This window comes from Pongo abelii, chromosome 9 (genome assembly GCF_028885655.2).
Source record: "Pongo abelii isolate AG06213 chromosome 9, NHGRI_mPonAbe1-v2.0_pri, whole genome shotgun sequence".
Taxonomy (NCBI): Eukaryota; Metazoa; Chordata; class Mammalia; order Primates; family Hominidae; genus Pongo; species Pongo abelii.
In genome coordinates, this window is record NC_071994.2 from 89,704,790 (window position 1) to 89,715,177 (window position 10,388).

Genomic DNA, 10,388 nt, shown 5'->3' on the forward strand with positions numbered 1-10,388 from the left:
AATATAGCACCTGATATTCAGAACTGCATACACTGTGATAACTCACACTGCAAAATTAAATAATTCTAACTTTATTGAATAATTCAAACTTGAAGCATTTGGAACATTAAATTTTTCTGAGCCTTGGGAAGAATGCAGCTATGCAGCCTGAGTTTTGTGGCATGAAGCTGCAACTTCTGCCTTTTTTTTCTTTAAATAATTAGGAAGACCAAATGGCACCAGAGGTAGAGCCTCCTTAAATTACTACCCCTCTTCGTGGAGTAATAAAGTAATCTTTCTTGCAATGTGGTAATCTGTAACTAATCAAATTGCTGTAAAATATTGTGGTCTCATGTAGAAAATGTAATCCTGTTACAACTTCTTTGTCTATGCCCATGTAAGTGTAATTTTAACTTCTCCACTTGGGAATGCTGACCTCATTCATTTGGAGTCAATGTTTCCTGGATGGCAATTTTCAAGCTTTGTGCTTGAATAAATCTATATGTCATATTTTCTGACCCTCACTATTTAAAGTTAACAACACAAAATTTGTCTTTTGCATGGGCTCAGTTTCCTATGTAAGTCTCATGAGGATAGAGACTGTTTTATCCAGGTTTTTCATATTTAGACAACAGAGGGAGTGGTGGCTTAAGAGGCAAAAAATAATATATGTAATTTTGGGTTTCTTAGAGACTCTGTGTTAAGTAAGACATAGATGACAAATTGGGCAAGGCCTGAGATATTTTTGTATTCTTTTAGGTACTACGTGTCAAATGGAGAAAGTTGTTAGCACATGACGGTTGTTGGAGATTTAAATTTCCCTCCAGGGCCATAGTAGGCTCTGGCTTTGATTGCTGCTAAAATAGGTGCAAGTTTTTATAGCCATCTCACTATGTAGACACACTCTTGGTTTGGTTAAAGCTTCACAACTAGGCCATAACAAGTAGGCAATGAATAATGAAGACAGCTAAAACAGGATTTGATGGAAAGGCAGAGGAGGAAGAGTTGGTATAAGAAACAGACTTGGGAAAGTAATAGGCAGGTGCAGGGGCTCAGAAACTGATACCCCAAAGTATAGTGAGTGCTTTGACACGTGAAACTGAAGAAGTCTCAAGGTGGTCTCTGACTCCCCATCATCTCTCCCAAAGGACAGAATAAAGTTGTTCTCTGAAGTTTCTTTACCTGGCTAAAGTTCAGATCCACCAAGGAGAAAAATCAATTTTTTTCTCCCCTTCCTATTATGTCATTGCCTGCTGCAGAAAGACCAAGATTGTAACCACACTTGAACAGACCCTTTCAGGAGATGGTGCCTGTCTCTCAGGATCGTTCAAATTCCAAAGAAAAATATTTACAAGTTAATCTCTGTTCCCTTATCCATTTGTTTTCCCTAGTAATTATTTGTCGGTCGTCAAGAGAATTCCTCAATTTACCCCATTCCACAACCCATTTTTCCAGGATCCAAGCCCACATTCTTTCTGTAACCTTAAGATGGTATAGAAGCTTCTTTTCCCCCTTGGGGATTGAGTAATCACTCTGTGATTTTTCCCCTGTGTACACATTAATACATTTATTTGCCTTTTCTCTCTATCTGCCTTTTGTGAGCTGATTTCTCAGCAAACCTTCAGATGGTGAAGGGAACGTTTCTCTGTTAGCCCCCACAGTTTTGGTGCTGTGAGCAGGATACCAGATCTCTACTCTTTTAGAAGCTGTAATGAAGGAAACCCAGGATCTGACTAGCCCACATAGGTAAAAGACTTTCTTACCAACCAGGGTCCTGACCTCTTTCTCTGTGATACCTGGTCAAGCACATGGTAAAAATCTCTCTATTTTTCCTCCACAAGTTTTAGATAATGGGAGAAAAGGATTTATGTAGTCGGTCTTGGGTGTGGTGACACTGATGTGTTTTTTGTTACTTTTGGTATGAATATTCATATTATTTGATTCCTTCCTAGAAATACTCTTCCTCTGTCTTTGTGTTTCTGTGTTGTTTTGTCATGAAGAGGAATACTGATTGGGATTCCCCCTTGTCTTTTTTTATGTCCTTGAGAACTTGACTTGTGATGAAGTGGAAGCATTGTCTCTTGGTCTCTGTCATTTGGGAAGTGTGGTTTTTATTTTTTATTTCTTATCCCTAATGGTGAGTAATTCAAGAGGTGTGATTTTTAGATCATGCCAGGTGGCCAGTCTGAAAATGACTGGGAATCTGAGACACATAAACACACTTTTTGTTCTGAATGTATTAAGCTCTTGGGAGAGTTAGTTTTACTAAGAAGTCCCATACGTAAAAAGTTTTTGTTGTCTCAATACTCTTGTTGTCTGATAAGTCTGTGGCAACAGGAGTCTTGCTGTCTTAGCCTATTCTTGGAGATAATTGTTTTTGGGAAAGATCTTATGAGATTGCTTCTTCTTTTCCCTCTCCAGGAAACACTTCTAAACCTAGAAAATTATATCCTGGCCTTTCCATGAGGAGGCTAATAGATTGAGTCTCTGTTGGAATAAGCACACCATTATAAGTTCTAATTATCAATGGCCAGAAGATAGCTCATTTAAATTAAAAATACTCCTAAACTAAGAAGAAAATAATTTAAAAAGCTGTTATTCTAAATAATTGCCTTATCTATAGTTATTAAAAACTCAAATAAAAAAGATAACACATAACAGTGTCATGGCTAGCTTTAGAAATTCTCTTGACTAACAAAAATCTGACCTAAAACAAAGTTAAAATCCTTCAGAAACTCAAGCTGCCTGCTTTCAATAGAGATTCACAATGTGGGCTGCTCCATCTTGTACTCACTAGTTAAAGCTCTGTGCATTCACAATTGTGGCCTGGGTTTGATTCACCGTCTGGAAATTAGGCTTTTTAAGTTTTACATTTGTGTAACTTCACTTTTTGGGGCACTATAATAATTTAATTTACTGATCCTTTTCCCTTCCATGGGCAGTTTTTACTTTCCTGTTTCCTTCTCTGTGGAGACATAAAAGGCTTTTGGTCCTTTGTGTGTAGATGGTCAATCAAGAAGATGAGACCCTAGAAAATATGGCCAGAGAGATGTGGGCCATGCCCCATTTGCAGCCGGTGAAACTTTCCTTTCTTCAAACTGTCTTCAGTTGGTTCTATACCTTGTGAGGACTGCCTTACACTTCTTTGGCAATGACTTGTGCATCCTTGGTTAAATCATAATCTTGGTTAAGACGTATTGGTTTCACTTGGGAAGCCACCTTAGGTAAAACGTTCAAAAGCCAGGAATACGTCTTGTTTGTCCTGACTAAAATCTGATAATAAGAGAATTAAAGGTATTTTTTTTAAAGAGGTTTGTAGTCAGAAATTAGCTTAATTAAAAGCTGATATTCAAGCTATGTACACGCACACACACACACATTTTAAAGACCTTTCTGCTTTTTTCTTTTTTACTGTTAAAATTTTTTTCAGTCAACTAAACTACTTCAACTTGTGAAAATTATGCGCTTGAACCCTCTATTCATTTACTTTCTTAAAAATTGTTCTCCCATTTACTTCTGCTTCGTACTCTTTTTTCCTTTTTGCTGTCTTAAATATTACATGAAGGGATCTAATATTTCAGATCCTTTGCAGTGGCTCATGCCTGCAATCCCAGTGACTTAGGTGGCTGAAGCAGGAGGATTATTTGAGTCCACGAGGTCAAGAGCAGCCCGGGCAGCATAGTGAGACTGTCTCTACAAAAAAACACAAAAATTAGCCAGATATGGTGGTGCATGCCTGTAGTCTCAGCTACTTGGGAGGCTGAGGTGGAAAAATCACTTGTAAATCACTTGCAAATTACCCAATCTCAGGTATTCTGTTATAGCAGCACAAAATTGACTAAGACAGAAGATAACAATAGAAGTTGAGGCTGTAGTGAGCTGTGATCACATCATTGCACTTAAGGCTGGGTGACAGAGTGAGATCCTATCTCCAAAAAACAAAACAAAACAAAACAAGAACACAGAAAAGGGTTCCACTCACTCCCTTTTTGCAGTCTTCGGTCTTGCTGTGGAGTCTAAAATGTCATGGGCAGATTCTTCTCTGGCCTAAAACTCTGTCTTTCATGTTGCATTATGTAATCTCTTTGGCTTTTGGAGGTACCACATATTACTTTATACTGTGGAAAACACTTTAACTTTCTGTGTCTGATAATTGGTCAATCGCTGGAAAGAGCTATGGTTTTAGAGGTGGCTGGCAACAATTGTTTACAGTAAATGGTTATTACTGCATGGGACTACTTGTTTCTTTGTGTGCTTAGATTTTAAAAGGTGCAGTTTAAACACTTAAAAATGTCTTTATAACAAAGTACACTTCATAAGCATTGCAGGACCTGTTTTCATGGCATTTCCCTCTTTTTGGGAACCTGAGATTCAGTGTAAAGTTGGACTGTTTAATTTTTAAAGATCTAGATACTCTAGATACTTTGCCTTTCAACTGTACCTGCTTTTCATATATTTAAATTATTAGGTCCTAAGAAGTACAAATGTTTTGTTGGCCCTTTTCCTTATAGGGCTCTGCCCTGAGCTCAATGGTCCAGTTAAAAAACAGACTAAATTAAAAGCTAACTATTTAAGTAAAATTAGTATTTTTGTAAAATTCTATGGTAGATTCCTATTATTTGTAAATTACTTTAACATTCATTTTTGATCTTCCTTAACTAGCCCACCAAAGCTCCTTTAAAAAGCTAAAATCTTCTCTTTGCAGCCATGTAAGACAGATAAACTTAGCCTTTTTCATTTATGAAGACACAGTTTAACTCCCACTGTCCTTTTAAGCTAGTTAGTTTTAGTGATTGCATATCTAAAATTTTAAAATCAAAACGATGAAGTCTTTGTGTCTGTATCTTTATGTGTACTGTATATATGTATATATGCCTGTAATGCTAACATGGTAACAAATTAACTTCTGTATAAATGAATCCACATAAATTAAATAACTAGCCCAAATACTTTTCAAGTTAATGTAGCTTTAACAATTTTTGGTAAAGACAAATAGTTTAAACTTGTTAATAAAATAAAAACATCTTCAAAATTTAATTTAGACATTTTCTTTGCCTAGGTCTATTGGTCAAACAGGTTTATACTATCTCTACATGCTTTTTAAGGTCATAAAACTGTTACTTCTATAATATTTTTGATACTTAATTTGTCTGTGAGATTATGTCATTGAACTTGAGACTTTAAATTCTGAGTTCTAGATGAGTGGCCATGGTAAGATCTGGAGATGGCATCCGGACCCTATCTTCCCTGACCCAAATGTGCCTTCTGTCCATGCTGGTTTTTCTCTGTAGCCTTGCCCTTTGTTCTATGCTCTACATCTAATAAAAAATTAAAATTACTTCATAGGTTTTCACTAAAAATGAAGGCTACAATGAGTTAACATTATAATTAACATATAAACATTAAAACTACTAAGTATAAAAAATCCATATACAATGTATATTTAAAAATTAAGATGTGTAAAAAAACTTTGTAAATTGTATGACTTTGAACTTGGTTGGAGGTATACTCTTGCTGAGTACCCTACAAGAGCAAGATGTAAGAAGGTGCTATTATTTGAATGTGTTTCCAACAATGCGTGTGTTAGAAACTTAATCCCCAATCTGATAGTGTTGGGAGTTGGAGCTTACTGGGAAATGTTTAAGTCATCTGAGTGGAACCCTCATGAATAGATTAATGCCATTATGAAAAAAGCTTCTGGGAGTGGGTTCATTCTTTTACACTCTTGCCTTAGCACCTTCTGCCATGTGATGATGCAGCAGGAAGACATTTGTGAAATGCCAGTACTTTGCTCTTACCCTTCACAACCTCCAGAACAGTGATCTGATATATTTATGTTCATTGTAAATTACCCAATCTCAGGTATTCCATTATAGCAGCACAAAATGTACTAAGACAGAAGATAACAATAGAAAATATGGGCTTATCTAACCTTTCTCATATTTGAGTTGTGATCACGCAGTTGGCATAATTCTCCTTACTCTTGGTGCCAAAGGTCAGAAACCTGGGGAGAGGTTGCTTCAAACTCTTCTTGGTGACTGGTATAGTCAGATGCTTGGCTTTTGTGGAATGAATGACAAACAACATCAGTTTGAGGGACAGCAGAAAAAGAATTGCCAGAAGTTGGAAAAGAGAAAACTGATTATTAGAGGCGTGACTCTCTCATTAAGTAGCTATGTGATCTTGTGAAAATAATGCTGAGCTCAGCTTCCTAGTCACTGAAATGAAGGAAGTCTTACCTGCCTAATGTAAGAATCACACAAGATGATTTCTGTGAAAGCACTCTATGAACCTAAAATTGTCCTATAAAATAGCCATCTCTATTTGTGACTAGGTGGGCATCATTCTAGAGTGGGGTAGAGTGTTATTATTTCATTGCTGTTTATATTTCTTTTAAAACATGGAATTATGTCTACTAGGGATTAGGTAATGGATCGTTTTTAACATTTTCAGTGAAATGACCCTATACTTTCCTGAAGTCTTGTTTCAGTGTGGTCTCCAGAAAGTTCTTCATAAACTCTGAAGGCTAATTTGTCAGAGCTGTATTATATTTATATTTTGATGTAGTATAATTTGTTTTTCTATAATCCCACATCTTTCTTGATGTTATTTTGTTGGTCAACCATTAAAAATGGATACTGCTCTTGTAATACCTATTCAGAAACAGCAAAAGGGCATCATAGAGCAAACATTAGACATTGGGGTAAGACGACAATAAACCTTCCCCAGATTTCTAGATGTCTCTGGTGGGTTAATTAAAAGTTGATCACAGTGTTAATAAGTAAGAAAAATGGAGGTTTAAGATGGAGAGATGGGGATGGGTATTTAGGTAGCTCTTAACTATAAGCTGAGCTAGAACAGTCTGTTAAGTTTTGGCAATTTGCTTAACAAGGAACTTAAAATGGAGAACTTGAAGAACTTACCTAAGAAAGAAGTTCATTGCAGTAATACAGGATGAAAATGCCTGGCCCAGTGAAGTGAGAAATTTCTGTAACAAAATGAACTCCTCAGGAAGATATAAAGAGTGAATTTGTTGTGCTTCTAGTATTATGGGAAATAACTTATTGACAAAGCAGAATTTATAACTTAAACTGATTATACAAACTAGCTCTAAAACCAGACAAAAGTGTGCAGATTAAAAGTTAATTAGCTGTACTGATCCCTGAGGTGTTGCCTGTGTCTATGCGGAGTTGTTATGAAACATTGATATTGTATAAAGTTGTGAATTTACTGGTCATTGGAGTACTGAAAGTCTTCTGTCCAAGTCAGCTTTGTACTTGCAAAGAGAAAGCCAAACCATTGGAACAGGGTTTCTTCCCTATTTTGCCTCCTCTACTTGTTTCCTGATTGGCAGATGGACAGATTTGTGAGTGTAAATGAAAACCACTCTTACAGCTACTGTAGAGAAAGAGTAGCTTATGATAGTAAAGTATTTTCTGTTCTCTCTGCAGGTATAGGGATTTTACACACAACCACATCTTGTTCTGTAATGATATCAAGCGTTTTTCTGGGGTGCAGAATCTTCTGTCTCCTACAATTATTTCCTTTCCATAACCTTTCTTATATTATCCACAGAAGTTAACCATACTTTTTCATCTCATGAACATCTTTTCTTAAAAAAATCTATTTCCACTTTTGGCAGCTTTATACCACAATCATAGTTTTATGCCCTTTTGAGCAAAGAAACTGAGGAGGCGGATGCATCCCTGGATGGTCAAGGGATCTTAAAACAAACTATGATCCTTTAATTCCTGTTTAAATATCTGTCTGAAACCATGGCATTTCTGGAGCCAACAACAACAACAACAACAACAACAACAACAACAAAAGAAAAGCAGAGTACCACCTAGATTAAATGGTGCAATTTCACCTTTCTGTTCTCTCCTAATTAATTTCAAGGTGAAACGCAAAGGGACCATGAAAAGATGGAATAAAAATAAGACACTTCAAGCCCATTCTAGTTTTGTTTACTGAACTCAATATCTCTTGAAATGGAAAGGCAGAATCCAGGTGTTAGCATCGTATTGTCCTGGGGAGATGTGAGAGTGGAGGTCATGCAGTAAAAGGGTATGAAAGCATGCATACTGCATGAGGGATTAATTGCCAGGAGCATATGAGAAGAATCATGGCACTTATACCCAGAGCCTGAACAAATACCAATATGAGAAAATGGTCACATATCTGCAAACACAGGAGGGCTCTAAATCAATAAAGAAGAGATTAGCTTATTTTTTCATAAATAATGCAAGATGCTGTTGGAGAAGATCATCAAAGATAAGCTGCCTTGTGTAGCTTGACCTAAATGTTTTCAAGTTTAAATTCTGAACAATGTTCATGGTAATTGAGACCCTGTTAAAAGAGTAGGGGAAGGGTACCTTGTGGTATTTCCAGGTTTTTCAGTATACCTTGCAGTCAAGTTTGCTTGTTTTTTGAATCTGTAGCTATAATGCTGAATATTGAAGATTTAAGTTTATTACCCAGAGCCTGAGGCTTATTAGATCCTAAGCACTAAATGGGAATTCAATTAGGTTCTCTCCATCCTATTTACTAAAGCAGAAAATTGAAATCGTTAGTCTTAGAACAGTGTTTCTCACCTGTGGGTGGGGAGGGGGCAGAGACAGCCTTTCTTCAGGAAAACATCTCACTCTCCCAGTGGGTATATGAAAATACATATTTAAAATTATAAAATTTTAAAATTGAAATACCACAAAAAGTCATTAGTTTTGTAATGAAAACTACATCAGAAAAGCTAAAGGAAAGTTCTTGGTTGATGAGAATACATAGAAAATAAACTCTCCTTTGCCTCTCAGTAATTCCATTATGGAGATGAGAACAAGGCCTCTGGACATATGCAAAGGAGCAGAATCTCTGGGGAAGAGAGGAGATTTTTATGTTTATCAAGAGAGGGCATAGGTTAAAACATATTGAGAAGCATGGTCTTATAACAGGGTCCAATGCAGCAGGTTCTATAACAAGAATGTTATGCTTATGGTTCATTTAACTGGAAAATTCAATTTAATAGAGACCTCTTGAGCATTTTGATTAATAGATCAACTGTCACCCATTTGGGTTTTTTTTTCTTTTTTTTCATTAACTACTACTTTTGGGAATGTATAGACCCTACCTTCCTGCAAAGGTCTATTTGAAACCTGAGGGATTCCTTACAACACTACTGAATTCTTCCAGTGCCAAGGGCATTTTGCTGGTATAGAATAAAGAGGAATTATTGAGAACAGATGGCCCTTTTGATTTGATTTTTTAGCAAAATGGGGTAATAGAGCACTCACTAATGCATGAAATCTGTTACATCTATTCTCTTGCTTTGCTTGGAGGAAGAACACAAGTAAGAAATGTCTTTTCCTTCATTTTTTTCATTTCTCACTAAGCTTGTTAGGAGAATAAATGACATTAGGAATTCTGTGCAAGTGTTAACATTTGTTCCTGCTTTTTAATCTAGCACTTTTTAAGGTTAAAAAACTATCAGGGGAATTTGAGAAAATGAAGAAAAGGATATAAACCATGTTATTATCAGATAGTTTGAAGAATAGTGGTTTCAACCATGTTTTTCTTATCTTCAAGATCTCCTGCCAAAATAAAAATGCAGATTTCTTAATATAGGATTAATTACTCAAGAATTTTTATCAGGCAGGTTCACAGGCAAAATGCAGCATTAACTTTAATAAGCATATTTTTCATTTCCATTTACCTTTTTAACTTGAGGAGTATGCTTTTAATAAAAATACTTTGTAAATGCCCTTTCAATGATTGTATTTGCTGTAACTGGCAGAAATGTGGACTCTGAGGTATATGTCGACCATAGGGCATTATATGTAGCAAGGACACTATATTTAGGAGGGCACTGTGCTTGTTGCTGGGTTTCCCAAGTAGAAATAATTTGGAGAAATATGGAAGAGGCCAAAAATACCAATGCAAAAGTTAAGGAATCTAAATTCAAAAGCTGAGGCCAAAAAAATAAGATTAGACACACACTCAGGAGACAACAAGGGGCCCAAGTTACTGTATGAATGATCGAGATCAATATTTGTCACTAGTGTCTAAGGGATGCTAATAGCTCTTTTATGCAAAAGGCCATTTCTATGAAGAGTCAAGTAATTGTTAACCTTCCTGGCATAGAAATGGCTTCCAGGAATATTCCTAACACTTACTGTGTCAGCCATCATGACATGAAGATGCAGGAATGGATACCACATCACAGTATGAATGAGTTCTACTGGCCCTGGAATTATAGGGCAAGGCTTACTGGAAGGAGCTGGAAGGTACACTGTAGAATGTGCTTCTAATCATCAGATGTGTAACACTGTAAGCAGGGGAGTCAGTTCTCATTGATGTCTATTCAAAACCATCATAATATAAAGCACCATTTTATACACCATCCTAGAAAAAGGGCT